Here is a 17,758-nt window from a genome sequence, read left to right as displayed (position 1 = left end):
TTCAAAATATACATTGTCTTTGATAATAGGTTGAAAAACACCTTATGATCGGCCAAAATGATAATACAAAAAGACAAAATGTCGTGAGTCTACAAAATCGATCATCCTATCCCTGGCAATGATCACGATAAGAAACTACTGCTTGGACCACCCTACATAGGAACCTCCTAAAAGGTCTTAGGACCCCAATCACATATCTTTGTAACCTAAGTGGAATATCATCTATATTAGTCTCTGGAATATCTAGTGTCAAGCACTCTATATGATCCTCCAAGTCGGTTAGGATCTCTGTTGATTGGTCCTGTGGGGCTGGTGTTGCTATAGCTGGTTGTCTCCTCTCGTAAGGCTGGAGAGCAGCTAGTTGTCGTGGACCCACATCTACATTTAAAATTTTGATTGTCATTTTTGGACGATTTAAAATATAAAATAAAATTAAAACTTAGAAAGTGTTGAAAATGGTTTTAACTGAATCATCCCATTGCTCTCCTGGTGGAAGAATCATGTCTGGGTCACCGCGATAATCCATCCCAGCATATGGAAAGTCTTGAATCACAAAAAGTTGGTTGTTCAACCAACGAAAATATTCAAGTGGAAATCGAACAACCTCTGTGCCCTCCTCAGGGTGACGGGCCATCAAAGCAACCCAACGAACCATTCTAGGCTCTCGAGGAAGACCAGCATCAACAGGAATATGCTGCAGGGCTAACATGGGGATCCTCTCTAGAGCAAAGCTGACTACGATAAATCCATATCCAAAGTTTTTCAGTTGTCCATCCTTTGCTCTGGTTAGTTGGCCTTTCACATTTGCCAACACAACCTTGCACCAGTTGAATATGGTGCCTTGAAAAGAGCATACTTTTATCACTTTTTTGGACTCTTTCAAAAATTTACGAAAAAGCAAAACATTGGAGTCCTCTTTAAGCTCTTTTCAGACTCTCAAAAATTGAAAAGATTGCTGAGAACTTGATTGTTCAAACTCGTTAAAATAAATGAATAATCGTCCCTTCAATATATGTTTACCCCTTTTACGGACTGAAATGGACTATTTAAGAAAAAGGTATATGTTGACTAATTACGGTCAATAGAGTCCTCTTTAAACCATTTTCAGACTTGTTAATTATGAAAATATTGTTGAGTGCTTGTCTTTTCTAGCTCGTTAAGTATTGGAAATGTCATCCCTCCTATATTACTTTATCTTTTTTCGGACCTGAGGGATTATTTTACAAAAAAGTACCCCCATGGAGTTTTCTTAAGTTTTTCTTCTGACTCCCTAATATTGAAAAACACTGAGTTTTTCCTATACTGGACTCGTTAAAATTTAACAGTAAATGACCTGTTCAATTTTAAACAGGAACGAACCACTCCTTCTTAGGGTTCTAATTTTAAACTAAGATGGACTCATCCAAAGGATGAGCTTATAAACAATCAAATGTTATCCTCCTCAAGCTTGTCAAAAATAAAGAAGTACTTGCCAGAAATGGTGGGGGAAAAGAGAGAAAAATGAACCTGCTTGTTACACTTTGTTTTTTAAAAAAGCCATCAACCACTCTTGAACACAACACTTTTGTTCACCTGGGTTTGGAAAATCCTTTGCCTAACAGTTAATCAAACCACATTGAAAGTCTTTAGCCGGTTTCTGGGTATTAGCTTTGGATCAATTGTCACCAAGCCATCTGCAGTGTCATTATGTGTTCAAGAGAACAGTTTAAACAAACCATTCATCTACAAGATATTTGTCATCCATTTTGACCGTCCCTGAGTCAGTCCTTGCCAATATATTTCTTCAAAACTTGATCTATGATTTTATATTCTGGGCTTGCCTATGACGGATCACTTTCTATCGAATTCAGCTCATTATCTAGGAAGTTTATCTAGAAATCATCGGTACCTTGAAAACTGCATGCCCTAATGGCAGTTTTCTCACCTTCAATGATAGGCTGCATCATTGACATTCGATCGAATGATTCTATGACATGTTCGACTTCAGCTCATTTATTCACATTTCATGGATTGTACTGGGTACTTTGAGAGACATTGACATTACTGGTGGTTTCTCTCACACTTGTTAACAATCCACATCGTTGACTGGTAATCAAGTGGTTTCTACCATGTTCGACTTCGACACATTCATTCACATGGATAGAATCGTACTAGTTCGGGAAGCAGAAATCAAGACCCTGGATCTAGTTTCTACCATCCAGGCCGCGAAAATTTTTGTTATTCATTATATAGTGGACTATTCATAAATACATGGCTTCATCCATACTGTGTCTACACACGTATATACTCTTGATGTATTACAAAATCAATCCTGTATTAGAACAGTTTAGTCAGTTTTCTAGTCAGTTTTGATCTGAGTATGGGAATGCCTACCTTAGCAATGATATTTCTACATATATATATTTTTCATTGAATGTTTTTATAGGTTCCGACTGGGGTGTCCACAAGATGATCCTTAAAATGATAAAGTACTTCACTCTTCATACATGACAGACTCTATCTTCATCTATTACAGACTTTGCACTTTAGGGGGCATTCTGTTGCACTAAAAATTGTCACCTTGACATTCTACTATCTGTGTGAGTTCATTACCACTCATACTTTCCTCCTCCGCAAGTCTAAAGCATCAGTTTCTCATATCAAGTCTGGAAAATAAGAGAAAAGCTCTCAAAATTCTTTAAAACTCTGGTTCCACACTTTCTCTTTGTCTTACCTGCGGTCCCACACCTAATGGTCAAATCTCCTGCACACCTGACCGCACCGTCTCTGTGTTAAGGGTGCGGACCCTTGTAAAAGTTAAAAACTCACGAGTATACTCTGTAAAAACTCACTTTCAGTCATTTCTAGAAGCTTCTAGAAGGAATCTTGAGGTGGCAAGTTCACTCTTTTAAGGTTCATGTATCCCATACCTTAAGGAGCTAACCCCTTGATGTGAGGAGCTTATCCCTTTGAAGGAGGATTCTATCCCTTCATAGGTGGACCAGTAACCTCCTCCTCTGCACTATGAAAAGAAGCATTGGGCTGCTTACTTGGGAGTGAGAAGCTTAGTATTTTTTGAGGTGAAATGCTGCTCGAATTTAGTTTTCTTTAGTTGAGTTTTTATGAGGAGAGATTACATACCTCTAAGATCTCATTTGGAAGATTGTAAGACTTGTCAAAGTAAAGGAAATTCATGTTTCAGACCCCAGGAAGAGCTTGTTCAACATCTAGGCTGAAAAGGTTGTAAGGTTCTTCTATTATTCAAAGTTAATACAAATATATATGTTTTTCTCAATAAGCTGTTAATTCATAGTTTATTTTATGGATTCCTTGATCACCATAATAGACATGATTTATAATATTTTCTATTCAGGTTATATTTAATGTTTGCTTGTTTGTGATTGCAAGTCTTCAAAGGTAACCCTTTCGAACAACTAGAGGATGACTACTACGAACAAGCATTGGATCTAAGGTAGGATCTTAACACCTTTATAGTATTTACTTATAAATCGCGTATGTCTAGAGAAAGATAGGTTTGTTTGTCCGTTTGTTGCTAGACTATGTTCTGATACTAGGGAGATCGGCCTTGTCTGCAAGATCGATTTATCCGGCCAACAATATACTTGATTTTATAATTTCTATGAATCCAAGAACATGCAGGAAATATTAAGCACAATCCTTCTAGTTCCTCAGCTTTAGTTGAAGATGTGGTGAAATCCAAACACCATGTTTACATTGAGGATTCTCGAGCTTGATCACTTCCATCATAGGAATATTAAAGAGACCATTGAGATTGAAAATCATGTTATTAATCTTGACAGGGACGATGGTTGGAAGTTAAGTAGAAGGTGGATCTCTGCCCTCTCTTCATAAAAAAAATTATTTATTTATTTTAATTTTTTTAATTAATTAATTAGTTTATATATATATATATATATATATATATATATATATATATATATATATATATATATATATATATATATATAGATAGATATATATATATATATATATATATATATATATATATATATATATATATATATCCTCTTAGACTTTCCTATTAAAATGTTTTAATATAATAACATTAGAAATTAATTGTTGAATATTATTAATTTTATTTAAAAAATATTTGATAAAAATAGATTAAACTTACTTTTAATTATTATTATACATTTATAAATATCCATTCCTTATTCTATTATTATTAATTTAATTTAACTGATTTGAATTCTATATTATTTTAATTAAAAATAATAATTAAACTAAACTACACAAAATAAAATGATAATAAATATATAAATTTATTCAACAACTAATTTTTAACAGCAAACTCTGGAACCGGATGCATCTTTGTTATTTAAACATTTTGATTGATTGATTTTTTCACGCATTTCCTGAGGATGAACCACATATGGTTCAAAACGTCGACTAACAACTTATGATGTGATTCATCTGAAAGACATTATCAAAATCATATATATATATATATATATAATGTTGTTTTAAATTTTATTGAAACGTTGATACATATAGTATTGTTTTTTTAAAGTAATGCTTTATATTTCATGAAAATAGAGGGTTACATTTTAATTCCTTGAAATCTGGTCTGGTTAACCACTTGGAAGACCTGCCCAAACAAAAAACTTCATTCTCTTCAAAATATTAAAAGATAAAATATTGTTCATATCTTCTAAAACTGAAATACCTATACTATTTGTTGGGCCTCCTACGCCATTTTTAAACTGTGGATTACAAAGTTGAAACATAAAAGTATAAAACAAGAAGACACATATATAATTAAGTAGAATTATTTGAATCAGTGGCTTCCACTGGGATGGGCTCCTTGTTACTTCCTTGGAAGAAACCTAGTTTATGAAGGATTCACATGTGTTTTGTGACATGGCTTAGATTTTGATCCATTGCTACCAATCCATATTGCATCAAATCGAAAGAGAGAAGAATGTCCTCCTTACTCTCATTTAAGTCTACTAGCACTCTACCAAGGAGGAACTTAAGGTGAAAATATATACCCTTAGTGTACATGCATTAATTATATCTGTTGGAAATACTGAGAGGGGGAGTGAATCAGTATTTTTTTTTCCCACTATTGTTTCACTAGTTAAAACATATATATTCAGAACACAAGATGAACAACAAGAATAAATGATTTTATTAATATAAATTGTGCAGTAAAATAGATACAATATATAGATGGTTACAATCAGTTTCCAAGCTCCAACTTGGACTTTGCTGAGGCTCCAACCTCCAGAGCGCCAACTCTATTTCGCCAAGACACCAATCTTGGACTTAGGAGCACCAACTCCCAAGGACTTCAATCCTTCCTACTTCTGAGGCATCAACCCCAAGGACTCCAATCCTACTTACTTCTGAGGCACCAGCCCCAAGGACTCCTATCCTTCTTGCGTTTAAGGCACCAGCCCCAAGGACTCCTATCCTTCTTGCTTCTGAGGCACCAGCCCCAAGGACTCCTATCCTTCTTGCTTTTGAGGCACCAGCCCCAAGGAATCCAATCCTGTCAAGGCACTTTTGATAATAATGTTCTATTCTCAAAACTCTTATTTGTTGAATTCTGTTTGGTTATAGTTTTTCTATAATCTCCAAGCTACAACATCAATGAAAACCAGTCTTCTTTTGAAGGAGTCTTTACAACTCTTCCCACCATTCACACAGAGTCTCCAATAGCTGACCTCTGATCATATCTCCACATTTCTTTAGTGATTCCACTACAACTGCACTAAGAACTTGCTTTCAGTTCAAGCATATGTTCTAATGTCACGATGAATGTTTCAGCAAGACTGCTTCTCTGCTAGCAACTTCTACTCTTTGAATTCCTCCTGTCCTGTTGGTCCTTCGGCCCTCTTTTTGTTCTACTGGACCCTCTTTCTGTTCTGCTGTTTTCTCCAACTTTTCAACAGTGTTCAACAGCTGCAACAACCTTCACCAGCATTCACCAGCAACTTCATACAACGCTTAACCATCTCTGCTGCTTTTGCTACCTCATGTTCCAGTTCTTCGCAACACCAACAACCTCTATAGTCCTCTTTTTTTACTATTTTTATACATTCCCATACCTGTGTCCATTCGTTTCCGCTTACACTTCCTCTTAAACTTCCTCAACGCTTGCTGTCATTTCCTCTGTGCTCGTTTGCTTCTTCAGCTTCCCAACTTTTGCTTTCCTCTATCTATTCGTGCTCACAGGACACGTTGATTCAATGGTGAGGACCGAGTCATACACAGAGGACACATATTCAGAAAACTGTAACAACGCTCCTGTTTTCTCATGATAGCAGGCATACACAGGGACCGCTTCATTTAACGAACAACCACATTCTATCGCAATCATGATCGCCATGATTCAGCTTCCTGAACTATAGGGACCGTTACTTAATGTATTTTTTCCTCAAAACCCAGTGCATGGAAAATATCAAATACACAGGGAATCAGAGAAGAAACACGAGCGAAGCGCTAAGGGCAGACTTCAATTTTAATTCACCTGAGTCTATAATGTATCGGGTCCACCTTGTAATCGCAATCGGCAGTCGCCAATGGCCGATGGCCGATGGACGTGATAAGACATTAAGCCACCTTTCAATGTTGCATAATGTCCGGTCTTACAATCACTGTTACACAGTAATTTGTCACCATCCCTGTTACTCCTCTTGTCGTACTTTGGAGGACTCATCCCGGGAGTTATAAGAAGTGACAAAGTCTAAAAACACTTGCATTATATTCCCCTGAGTATGTACTTCATGTTCCTTGAAGACACCTTCTGCAAATTATCCCTGAAAAGTGCTCTTTTTCCATTGGCCCATGTCCACAGTATCTTACCCGCGCCAATCATGGAGATCCTCAAAAGAGGGCGCGACTATTGGCGCTCTGTCTTAGAGCAGCAGTCGCGCCAACCAAGTTTGGTCATGCTTTTTGCCTTAACGCACGTCCGACTGTTGTTTCCTTCATTACATGGAGCTTTTTTGAAGATAAAAAATCAGTCTTATGTCGAGCTCTATCCTATCTCCATCTTTAATGGCTTTTGGGGATAATGTTAATCCACAATAGGTGTCCCGGTTCATCGTATCCTCCTCCCTTCTTCATCTATATAAGCTTGTCCTTATGCATTTGACAAGCTAGAGTGATAATGGTTAGTCATGGAGTGCTAGATGTTGATTTCTTGAGTTCTTGGAGGAATGCTAGTGAGAGCTAGAGAAGTTATGCTGTCGGAGAGGAGATGCATTGCAAGACACATACAGTTACTCACCCAGCCAGGAGAGGTTCAATGTCAGAACCATGGTTGTAACTTTTCCTGTTTATTATTAATTAATGAGCGACTGCTATTATAGTTCCAATCTCATTGTCTATTATGGTGATGTGTTGATTTATTTCCTTTCTGACTGAAATATAGTTGTGTCTTGGTAGATTTTATGTTGGTATCTGTCTCTCCCTTTGCATGTGCAGGTGTTCGTTTATGATCTACTGGAGTGAGGGAGCGGGAATATCAACTCTGCTTCAATCATAGCGTTGGACTCCAGGTTGGTCTTCTTGATTCACCCTCGATGCATAACTAGGAACTTGCGTAGCAGCGTGGTTTGATTGTGGCTAGTTCTGTTTTAGGCTAGTGGGACCACCTCTGTCCGCAGAGGGGATTTACCTATCCAAAAATTTGGCGACTCCGTTGGGGAGGAGCTATTTGATTTTTGTCTTGCATGTTAATTTTCTTCTGCTTGCTTGAGTGAATGAGCTTCCTGAGTCAGTTTTGAGTTTGTTCTTTACTGTTTGACCCATCTGAGCACTGTCAACCCGACCTGAGGTTGTATTATTTATTTTTCTAGCTGGCAAGCTTGATTGGCGCGGTTATTACTCCGACAGTCGCGCCAATCCTTTGCTAGCGCAAGTTGCAGGCTGACAGTCGTGCTAGCCCTGCAAATTTTGCCTGTGTGTGGGTGGAAAGCTCCTTCAGTCTCTTTTGATATCTCTTACAGCCTCTGGAAGTGTGTTGAACCTTTACTTGACTGGTTTTAGCCTTTACCCTTCAGTTTTTTGCTTGTTTCTATTGATTTTCGTCTCAGCCCTAGAACATCTAGTGACTTTGCATGTCTAGCCTTCTGTGGGAAGTTTCGGTCTCTTGATTATCCAGTCAGCTTGTTAGTTGTGTTCTGCACCTATCCAGTGATTTGTTAAAGCTTGATCTTCTATACTCTGAGTGCTTCACTTCTAGCCTCTTTGGATTTCACTTGACTTCATTCGAACTTAGATTACATGGTTCAGTGAAAGTCTTTGTGTTTTTCCTTGCTTGCATGGTTCATTTTGGTGTTTCAGAATTGGTTCTATTTCATAGACTGAACTTGGATTGTGCATATCTCTTAAAATTTGTTTAAATGCATCATGCCATCTTAAAGGAAAGAAAAACAAAAAAATCTTTTGCATCATAGTAGTTAGCATTTATTGTTATTTGTTGCTATTAAAAAGAAAAAGGAAAAATTTCATTTCTTGTTCTTAGCTGCATTAGGATCTTTGTTGTTTGTTGAGTGATCATTTCGTTTGTGAAAAGATCTCAACCCTCCTGTAGATAGAATTCATCGAATCAAATGATATAATTTTGGCATATAGTTTGCATTTAAGAATTTTTTGAGATATCACATACGGTAGGACCAAAAACTGAAACATAATTGAAGATAAACTTTAAAATGAACTCAATGAACATAACAACGCATTGGAACATAACGCAAATACTCTAGAGGTCTAGGTTAGAGACGTGTTCCGGCGTCTTTAAACCTGGTAGTTTATCGTCGAGTGGTTGGGTGATTCCTCCACGGTGAAACGATAGGTGCCAATACGGACTGTGCTCCCACGTACCGTCGCGTATACATTGGGAGACCCCTATAGGAATAAAGCCTTTATCCATAGGAAGCCGTGTCAACCACCCTACGATTCGCAATGCAGTGAACACAGCATTCACGAAGATCGACCACCCGTACCCTAAAAAGTATTCTGTGGTTTTGCGAAAAGTTTGGCACACCCTCTACCTAGAATTCCAGAGCAGTCACTTTTGATCCTTTTCGGACTCCCTAAACGAAAAGGTGCCTGTGAGCGTCTTGTCACTTCGTGCTCATTAAACATTCGAAGGAGACTAGAGTCATCTTTTATCCTTTTCTCGACTCTTAAAAAATGAAAAGGTTAAGTTCAGTGTCTTAAAATTTATTGGCCACGATAACATCTACCCAATTAGATTTTGATTGTGTTAGCCTGAGTAGGATTATTTCTCGTTCGATGGCAGCCTTCCCGGTGCCCACCGGCCAAGGTATTCCTCCTGATGGGAACCCTCATCCATTTACTCCTGTTGGAAATGTCGGTGTTCAGTGTATCGCAACATTGTCTTTGCCTGGGTTGACCATTGGTTTACCCGTATGGTTGTTTTCGAACTCGGTGGTTTCGAGTGTGATAACTCTTGTTCCGCCACCACCTCCTCCACCCGAACAACACCATGTTGATTCTAAGGTGGATCCCTCCCCTTCTTCGCCCATTGCTGCGTCCTCATCTTCTAATTCGCCTGGTGAAACCTTAGATTTCAGTAACCAAGTGGCTAAGAAGAAGAAGAAGAAGACCAAAAAGAAGAAGTCTCCTAAGGGAAAGGTCACATCTACCACGAAAATATCTGAAGTAGAACCACCTTCTGCTCCTCCGCGGAAGGCTAAGTCTCCTTGTCGATTATGCAAGGCAGACCATTTTCTTTTTGATTGTCCTGGTATTCCCAGGGTCCTAGATATATGGTCCCGTGACCCGACTCGCCCCTTGACGTCGCAGATCGACGATACCTTACTAGCTGGTAAGAGAAAAGGGAAGGTTCGTTTCCCTTGTCAACTTTGTGAAGGTAATCATCTCCTTCGCCTTTGTCCACTTATGGATGAAGCCTCCCGTCTTTTGGAAAGTCTGTCAGCTCCCTTACCCCAACTACCCGCTCGATATCAGCGTCTTTTTGCAACTGCAAATCATCGCTCTGCTAACCAAGTGATCAAACATGATTCCTCTTTGGTCCAGCTCTCTCTTCCTGAACCTACCTGTGCTCCGCCTGCTCCAGACCAGTCCCTGGTCGGACCGAGTGTTGATTTATATTCATCATCTACGCACCACTCTATCATCAAAGATGAACCACCTGAGTCCAAACCAAACGAAAGTCCACAGTTACAGATTACAGTTGACCCGGTCTTTCAAAAGGTCCAGCTTACAAGTGACCCGGTTTTGCCTACAGAGGTTCCATCCTTAGATGATCTTACATCTGAATCCGAACTAGACAACAGTCAAAAGGTCCAGCTTACAAGTGACCCGATGTTGCCTACAGAAGTTCCATTCTTAGATGATCTTACATCTGAATCCAAACCAGACACAAGTCAAAAGGTCCAGCTTACAAGTGACCCGGTTTTGCCTTCAGAAGTTACTTCCTCAGATGATATTATCACTGCAAAGAATGAAGACCCCACCGTCCAAATTCTATTCATCAACATAGACTCTAATGATCAAGTGAGCATCCCTCTCATTCCTTCGCAACAGGAAGAAAGTCCACCAGAATCATATCCGGCCGTTTATCCGGTCCCACCTCCAAGCAACCTAGTTGTTTCCTTCAATTGGGATCAACTAGTCAATCCTCGGTTACCAGCCTCCATACCATTTCGAATTATAGTCCAAGTCTACCGAATGGTTATGGCCGGTACAATTATTGATGAGGGATCTCCTGTCAGTATCCTTTCTTCAACAGCTTGGGAAGCACTTGGTTCGCCACTGCTTCAGCCTGAGATGAGAAACCTTACAGGTTTCCATCGAGAAACCACTCGACCTTTAGGAATTCTTCCCAATGTGCCTATCACATTAGAAGGGAAGACTGTTCAAATGGGTCTCATGGTCGTCCAAGGTCCGCTAGATTACAATTTACTCCTTGGACGAGACTATATTTATCGCATACGTGCAATTGTGTCCTCACTCTTCAGAGTGATGTGTTTTCCGCATGAAGGAAGGACGATCAGGATCGTAGACCAACTTTCGTTCCCCGGTTCACACTTCACATATAGTCATCTACCATTCCTAAATGGTCTTATTTCCACAGGAAATGCCTCAACGCCCGCTCCGTCATTCTGATGATGGCAGCTGACCCGGGCGCGTGACTGAAGCCCGGGGGGCATGCATCCTCCTTCAAAATCGAGTCTTTCCAAGTGAACCTTCATTCCATCCACTCCGTGAATGCCATGAAGCTTGGGGGGCATATACCTCGATTTGCATTATCATGCTGGGGGCATGCAAAAATTTAATAAGCATAGTTTTTCGTTTCAAGCTTATGTAAAAATGAAATTGAATCCAAGCAGAGTTCTCCATGGTTCAAGCTTGTGTAAAAATGAACCCATACCTGATTTGCATCCCGTGATTGCCTTTTATCTGCTAAATTCTGCTAGATGAGCCTTGGTTGTTTCATTCCATCGCCACCATCTCTTTGGCCGATCATATGCTTTCACTTGGTTGTTTCTCCTTTCCTGAGGAACCGCAGCGATGAGTGGTTTTATTAGCCAGCCTCTTGACCATTACATGTTTCGAGCAAGTTCCACCATTACCGGAACCAGTTGCTACCCTTTATACCACTCGTTCCTTCAGGACGAGTCACCTTTACGCTCTTTTCTGACTCGTAAAATATGAAAAGATTGCCGAGTATTTTTCCTTTTTTGACTCGTTAAAGAAAATAAAAATGGAGGTCCGCTTTCAGCTCTTTTCTGACCATTTAAAGAGGAAAAGATTGCCGAGTCGCTCCTCTTGACTCGTTAAATGGTAATAAGGGGCGGTTGTTTTAAGTTCTTTTTGTCGACCATTAAAACATAAAAAGATTACCGGGTTTTTGTCGTTCCAAACTCGTTAATGGTTACGAAACAACGTGGTTTTGGCCGCTTTTTTACTTTTTGAGGTCAAAATCACTAATTATGAAAAGTACTCCTCGATCATAATGATCGGGCGGTTCTTTCGGGTATTATTTTATACTTTTTTGGGCCCGAGAGACACAACTTTACGAAAAAGGACATCCCTGGAGTTTCCTTTTCTGCTGTCTTTTCAAACTCTCTAAACATGAAAAGACGTCGAGTTATTCCTTTGTCAGACTCGTTAAAACTTAATGACATCGGATTTCGTCACAACACAAGCATATGCTATCCCCATCAAGCTTGTTAAAAATAACTGGGGTACTCGCCAGAAATGGCGGGGGGGAAAATAAAATTTTTGAACCATAATTATTACCGTGATGGCAGTATGTCACTCTTGAACATGGCACTTTTCTGCTTTCGTGTCCAGGGTGGGAATATCTCATCTCATATCTTTCACTTGCTTCCATTTACTTGGGTACCTTATTTGACCTCTCATCCACTCATTACCTCGTCATCATGACCTTTGATACGTTGATGTCGAATACTGCCAATTCCATTAATGTGCCACCGATATGTTCAAGAGAAGTTGACCTCTGCAAAGAAACAACCTCCCTCTGATAGTTCATACAATCTTGATTGACAGCATTATCTCTCTGTCTCGTGTCGATGATGTGGGAGACATTATGGCCCACCTTCGATCAAGGTCACTTCCTGTCGACTTCAACTCATTATCCAGGAAGCTGATCTAGAGACTCCCTTCCGGTGCCTTGGAGCCTGCATGCCTCAATGGTAGGTTCTTCGTGTTTGACGCGAGGTTTTCATCATTGGCCTCCGATCGAATAATTCTACAGGTGTTCGACTTCAGATCATTCATTCACACGCCGTAGATTGTACCTATAGTACCTTGAGGACCATTGTCATTATTGGTGGTACCTCTCGCGTCTGTTAACAGTTTCCACTATTGACTGGTAATCAAACGATGTTCATGCATGTTCGACTTCAGCTCATATATTCACATTCTTGAACTTGTACTCTTGTTCGGGTCGAGATGGAGCGCAAGACCCTGGATTGTGTCTGTTGTAATCCAGGCGTAATTCTTGATACTTGACTCATTCACTGGATGGCTGCGACCATACCTGAGTCAATTCATTGATCCTAACCAGATGGCTGCATCCATACTATGGATCTAGATTATTTATGTACTCTCTTATGGATGGCTGCGACCATACCACGTACATCATGTAATTGAACTATCAGTCATGTCTCTTAATACAGATCCTCGGCGGCGGTAACTATATGTGTTCTTATGTGTGTTCTTGTAAAGCATTTCACCCCTCTCTACCTCTCGGACCTCATGCTTTAGGGGGCATCTGTTACACAGTAATTTGTCACCATCCCTGTTACTCCTCTTGTCGTACTTTGGAGGACTCATCCCGGGAGTTATAAGAAGTGACAAAGTCTAAAAACACTTGCATTATATTCCCCTGAGTATGTACTTCATGTTCCCTGAAGACACCTTCTACAAATTATCCCTGAAAAGTGCTCTTTTTCCATTGGCGCATGTCCACAGTATCTTACCCGCGCCAATCATGGAGATCCTCAAAAGAGGGCGCGACTATTGGCGCTCTGTCTTAGAGCAGCAGTCGCGCCAACCAAGTTTGGTCATGCTTTTTTCCTTAACGCACGTCCGACTATTGTTTCCTTCATTACATGGAGCTTTTTTGAAGATAAAAAATCAGTCTTATGTCGAGCTCTATCCTATCTCCATCTTTAATGGCTTTTGGGGATAATGTTAATCCACAATAGGTGTCCCGGTTCATCGTATCCTCCTCCCTTCTTCATCTATATAAGCTTGTCCTTATGCATTTGACAAGCTAGAGTGATAATGGTTAGTCATGGAGTGCTAGATGTTGAGTTCTTGAGTTCTTGGAGGAATGCTAGTGAGAGCTAGAGAAGTTATGCTGCCGGAGAGGATATGCATTGCAAGACACATATAGTTACTCACCCAGCCAGGAGAGGTTCAACGTCAAAACCATGGTTGTAACTTTTCCTGTTTATTATTAATTAATAAGCGACTGCTATTATAGTTCCAATCTCATTGTCTATTATGGTGATGTGTTGATTTATTTCCTTTCTGACTGAAATATAGTTGTGCCTTGGTAGATTTTATGTTGGTGTCTGTCTCTCCCTTTGCATGTGCAGGTGTTCGTTTATGATCTGCTGGAGTGAGGGAGCGGGAATATCAACTCTGCTTCAATCATAGCGTTGGACTCCAGGTTGGTCTTCTTGATTCACCCTCGATGCATAACTAGGAACTTGCGTAGCAGCGTGGTTTGATTGTGGCTAGTTCTGTTTTAGGCTAGTGGGATCGCCTCTGTCCGCAGAGGGGATTTACCTATCCAACAATCACAATCGGCGAGATGAGGCTTCCAGGGGTCTTTTATATATCGATGCCATGACATCGCCAATGGTCGATGGGCCGATCCTCCTGCGGATGCGATATAATAAAACGGTCCTATATAATAGGACCATCTTGTCCGTATACATTATCGCAATCGCCACTTTTGGAGGTTCTTCTATAAGTCGAGCCTAAAGCATTACCGATGGCCGATGGCTGATACCGGATGTGATATTATATTAAACTGTTTATAATAAGTCCATCAGGTCCACAGTTCTATCACAATCGGTGCTTTCATGTGGCAAGGCTTTACAGCTTGCGATATAGCGATGGACGCGACATTACAATAGGCACGATATAATAGGATCATCGGGTCCGCAATTGTATATCGTAATTGGAGGTTTTAATGTGGTAGGGCCTTTACCACTCCTGATACATAATCTCACTCCGTTGTTTTAACTTTGTTTATATGCTCCGCTGTTTATATATATATATATATATATATATATATATATATATATATATATATATATCTATATATCTATATATATATATATATATATATATATATATATAGATATATATATATATATATATAGATATATATATATATATATATATATATATATATATATATATTGCTCCGCTATTTTAACTTCGCTTATATGTTCCTCCACTTATGCGCCTTACTCATGGCATATGTGATAGCTTTACTCCTCCAATAGCTCCGGATAGTTTTATCTGTGGATATATGGCTCCTGATAGCTCCCGATAGCTATGTTTTCTTCCTTTGTGGCTCCGATAGCTGTGTTTGCTATGTCCCATGGCTCTGTTTGCTCTATCGTTGTGTCCTCCACTCTTCCTCTATGCTCCTTTGATCGGTCTTCCTTTGGATTATTGCTCTGATAGCTGTTAATGCATATATAGATGGGTTTTGCCTCCGATAGCTCCCAATTGTATAATCTGCTTCCTCTGATGCTCTGTCTACTCCTCTATTGCTCTGATGGTTGTCTGCGTCCTCTGTTTTCCATGTATGCTCCTCTTCTTTGGCATATATATGGCATCTATATATATATATATATATATATATATGGCTCCTCCCGTAGCTCCTCTTGCCGCAATGTGGCTCCTCTCGTTTCCATCTACTCCTCTGGTGGCTCTGTCTGCTCCTCTCATCTCCATCTGCTCCTCTGGCTTGGCAGTGTCTTTCAAAGACCTCCTTGCATATATGAACGCCTCTCTTGCTCTGATATTGTGTGATATGCTTTGATCTGCCTCCTTAGGTAACTCCTCTTTGCTTATGGCTTGGCTATCTTGATGCCCTTGCTCTTGTCTCTTCATGAATCTGCTTTGCTTAACCTTGGCTTCATGTCATCCTTTAGTATCCAGAATATTGCCATATTGACATCAATGACAACCTAGGTCAACAATATCTCCCTCATGTATGCTCTACATTTGGAACTTGGTTAGCCTCCTCCACTAGCACTTCATATTCCATAAGGTGCATCCCTCTTTAGCCATTTCTCTTTCAACATACTCCTGGTTACAAGTTTCTTGTTACCAACTATTAGTCATTAAATCATGTTAGGACAATAGACTCCTTGTATTGTTATACATGCACATGCATTATTGTGTGCGCCTAACATCACATCAATTGATATTCATTTAGTAAGCATGCATCTATACATTGTTTCATTATTTGCATTCATCAATTTATGGCATCTTCTCAACATTTTTAATGATAATACCTCAACTAGAAAAATCTAGGTTAAGAGATGTGCATACATTGATAAATACAATTTCCTTAGGTGGGTAGCTACACCTAGAACAACAGATTTAAAGTGCTTAACCTTTTTATATAGGAGATAAATAAGACAAGGGACCTACTTGTTATCTTTTGCTTTCCCTTTGTCTCCTTTGTTTTTCTCTCGTCGCTCCTTCTCAAACTTAGTCCACTCGACAAGTACCTGCAATCATAAATAGAGGACAAAAACCAATCAAAGCAAGAGACCTATCTACTATAAGAAAATGGAATCGAAATAATTTACACATATAATCATCATACATAAAGACAAGAGTATGGGAAAAGGTGTAAACAGCTTTATTAAGTAGAAGGAAGAAATAAACCATGAATTCTGATCCATTGTCACTCTTCCAGCTTGGGTTCCAACCAACATCACATAAAAATCAAAACACTCTGGAAGCATAACAATACTTTCTTACAATCTCAAACCTCACACCAACAGTATCTCCTTACAAAATCTCAAATTCCAGCCCCTGATCACTTAGATGAGTGCTCAATTTATAGGAGAATGGAGGAGGTTTGGTCATAAATGAGGGTATTGAATGGCCTTCCAAACTTAGAGTTAGTTTCCATGGAGGAAGGGATGAGAGGATAGGAGGTTACTTAACTCATTCCCTATACAATTTCGAGCTCATAGGAGATGATAAGTATGGGAAACTTCTGGAAGGATCTAGAAGATAAGAATATTCCAAGAACCCTATGTGGATTTTGCTCAATATCGCCCAGCGCAAATCAAAGTGGGCCTAGGTGCTCTGAAATGCACCCTGACATGGGCCTACCTACACTGAAGCACACTTACCCCTGACCAAGGCTGTGCTGGTCCCTCAAGGAGGAATTTATGGAGGGATTCAGGTCAAGAAACTCTCAGGGAAGGATGCATTCAAAGTGATGACTTGTCTAGGGCATGTAGCAATTGAATTAGGGTTTGGTGAGCCCTAAAAGTACTGACCTGAATGATGGGAGCGATGTGCTCAAATGGATCAGTAACACCTGCCCCCTAAAGCATGAAGTCAGAAATGTTAATGTCGAGTGATATGTTTTTCGATGTGATGAGGAGGTTTCGAAGTTGATGGTGACCTGCATCATTTACAATACATAATATCATGATATTTGATTTTTTCTCATGAACTGCTGAGGGAAGGCATACCCATGCTCAGCATATAAACTTTCATTACAATTACATAGATAATCGTCTAGAGATATAGACCCATGATGAGATGACCATCAGTGTATTGCCATCATACGGATGATTTGGTACTTTCCTGAAATTGCAGCCCGGATGGATGAAACTAGATCCGGGGTCTTCTATCTCATCGAATCATTCGCTCATGTACGAGTCTATCCATGTGAATATGTGATCTAAAGTCGAACATGGGAAGACACTGTCTGATTACCAGCCAATGATGTAAGTTGTTAACAGACGCAAGACAAATCACCGATAATGATAATGATCCTCAAGGTACTGCAATACATTCTACATGTTATGAATGGATGTTTTGATGTTGAACACCATACAAAGTCTTTTGGTCGAAGGCTATTGATGCCAATGTTAGCTTGATGGGGCCTGACCTAGGTTGAGAAGTGATTTAGCCAAGCAAATCTTGATACTACTGGTCCTTTCAACAACAGTCCATGGAGCGCGAACTGAGGTCTCACCCGAAGTAG

Source organism: Pinus tabuliformis, chromosome 8, assembly GCF_031772625.1.
Source record: "Pinus tabuliformis cultivar Carrire ecotype Pingquan chromosome 8, CPIR1, whole genome shotgun sequence".
In the NCBI taxonomy this organism is placed as follows: domain Eukaryota; kingdom Viridiplantae; phylum Streptophyta; class Pinopsida; order Pinales; family Pinaceae; genus Pinus; species Pinus tabuliformis.
Note: the sequence above shows the minus strand (reverse complement) of the source record.